Genomic DNA, 2888 nt, shown 5'->3' with positions numbered 1-2888 from the left:
CGGGGTGGGGAGGCGTTTTTTCCCGCACATTCGAGTGATTTCTACAAAGTGTCTACTGTAATCGAGACGAGACGCATAGCTGGCTGAATATCAACCGTACCGTTCGTAACTCCCATGTCAAGAGCCTGAGAATCCAGCCAAGGATGCTCCAGATTCCCAACAATATGAGCTACCATACCCGACCCCAGAACATTACGGTACCGGTGTCTGTCGTGTAGTGATTAGACGCTTTGCCATCGCACGCAAGAGACTTGACTTCAATGCTTATTGTAAGAAAGGCTGAAGAAACAAAAAAATGCCCACATCTCAAAATATAGATAAATATACATTACATTTTTTTTTTAAATTCGATAATTTTTCACCAATTTAGGAACTTTCAGCTATCGAACCCTACCTCTCCCCCTAAAAGCCATCTAGTTTTTTAGATGGAACCTAGTTATTTTGGAGTGGCGCGCTGTCGGTTCTATGCCTGTGTAGGAGTTTGTAAGCGGATACCGGGTATTATGGGATACACATTATGTTTGGGGGCCTTGACATGTAACAGAAGACGTCTGCTGAGGAGCGAAGGCACTCTGCGAACACTGCCAAAGTGGATATATCTGGGGTGGACATGTAGCCTTAAGGGGATGTGCAACTAACTAAAGTTAAGCAGTTTTTGGTGGTTGGTTCTACGTCTAAATGATACTATAGCTTTAAATTTTTCGTCAGGTTGCTGAAAGTTTTGGTTATAATCAATTTATTATCTGTGTGTGACGTCGGTAGCCTTGTGATTAGGCTACCCGAATCGTAATAATGAGAATGCAGGTTAAGGATTCGAGGATCCGCTTCGTCCAACGTTGTATTCTTGTGAAAGACACATTTGATTGATTTTCCCCTTTTGGATATGACCTATCGGATGATGGGCGTTAAATCTGGAGTCCCTGTCTCTTTAAAAAAACCTTACCGTGTTGTAAGGGGCGAACATCTTCGCACTTTCTGGGTAGACTTCTATATCTGGCGTGTCATGGCGGCTGTATGCTTTATGATGCGATCAGGCTTAATTTTGGGTCAATAGTGAGATACTCAATAGTTATGTGTTAACATTATCGGGCATGGTCAAAAAGGAAATCAAATATTTTTGCCATGATTATCTCTACCATAGACTTGTATGATAATAATTATACTCGACCATGCAGTCAGACGCAATTCCGGGTCAACAAAGAGCGCACCATGACTCAATTAGGAGCCAAATAAAAGGCGACGGACGAAAGATTCCGCGCGTATTCGACTATAACAAGGCGCTGCCTTAAAATTACACAGTTTTATCTGACATTTTAGCCGTTTCGAGTTTCAAAACCATGGGGTCAACCTTATCAAAACCATAACTTATTCGGTGTCGTTATCAAGATATTCAAGGAATAAATAATTGCATTCGGAAAACCTTGAAATTATTGTGAATCTTAAAAATTTTGACGTCAAATTTCTCAAAACTAGGTACTGAGCAGATAGGACTTTGTAATTCTAAGGTAGCGTCGTGTTTTGTCCTTCAATTGGTGCCCCCCCCCCCCCCATGGTGGGAACGCTCCGCACCAAAGTTTTCATAATAGAAAGCCAATAGCGTCGGCCATGGCAGTATACGGTCTAGGATATTATAATTCAAGTCTATGGGTTTTCCTTGCTGAAAAGAATGCCGATCTCTTTTCCAGAGTAATCCCATAGATATTCCTCTTCTTACATTACAGGGATAAGTAAAACGCCCCTTACATTTTGTGAGGAATCTAGTTTGTCTTGGGACTCAGGTGCTTGTGTTTGTGTGTGTGTGTGTGTGTGTGTGTGTGTGTGTGTGTGTGTGTGTGTGTGTGTGTGTGTGTTGTAATCGAGTAGCCGTGGCTAATCTGCAGCAAGTACGAGCTATGTTGTTCTCACTTTCGTTCTGTTACATAATACATGTAATAACTTTCGAATAGACCCACGTTATAGGCCTGCTACACCGGTACCAAAGTAACCCTATCCGTAGGCCTACGTCGTGTTTTACTTTCGTATCCATGCGACGTGGGGAACTCTGTGCCACCACTTTCCAAAGAGGAAATTTACTCGTTAATCCGATCCGTACGCTTTGCATAGCAGTAGCAGTCTGTCAAAATGATTATTTGAGAAATACTGAAAGTTTCATAGAGATCTTCGCACTAGAAGTATTCTAAATTATGAAGAATACAACCCTGGGGGTACAAAATGACCCCATCACGTACGGATAGGGTTAAGTACATCAAACCAAGGGAGGGGAAAGGTGGCGAGATTTGAGGGGGGGGGGCATTCGCCTAGCCATCCCAATCCCACCCCACCCCCCTAAAAATGTTTTAAACCTGCTGCTCAACATCCAGTTGTGTTTCAAACTTAAAGCCTGTCCAATCATTCGTTCATGTCTACACTTAAGCTCGCTCAAAAACAAATATTAAGAAGTGTTTCTTTCTTTCTCTCATGCTTAAAGTTCACTCATTCGGTTTAATGGACGATCATCTCCCACTCACCCCTCACATATTATTATAATAATAAAATTAATATAGTTCTAAGACTGTTGATACCAAAATTAAATACTACCAGTTATTAATCTAAATAACTATTCTTACTCGCTTATTATACTCTTTTGGGGTGAATAAATGACACGTATTGTAACAACAGGTGCCGATAAGGATTATACGACTAGGCCTACTATAACTTATAGTAACCTAATTAATCCAGACCTGTCATGATAATTATAATAAGGGGCGAAGGCTGACTTGTTTGACAGGGTAATCAAAGTGAAATGGGACCAGATAGGGCCTGGAGATATCACACTCACACAAGTCACAAGAATCTTACTGGCACTGGAGGCGGCAACTCTGAGTTGTGAATGAAAACAAATCCTGAAT

This window comes from Aplysia californica, unplaced genomic scaffold (genome assembly GCF_000002075.1).
Source record: "Aplysia californica isolate F4 #8 unplaced genomic scaffold, AplCal3.0 scaffold00003, whole genome shotgun sequence".
Classification (NCBI taxonomy): Eukaryota; Metazoa; Mollusca; class Gastropoda; order Aplysiida; family Aplysiidae; genus Aplysia; species Aplysia californica.
This window is presented reverse-complemented; position numbering follows the sequence as displayed.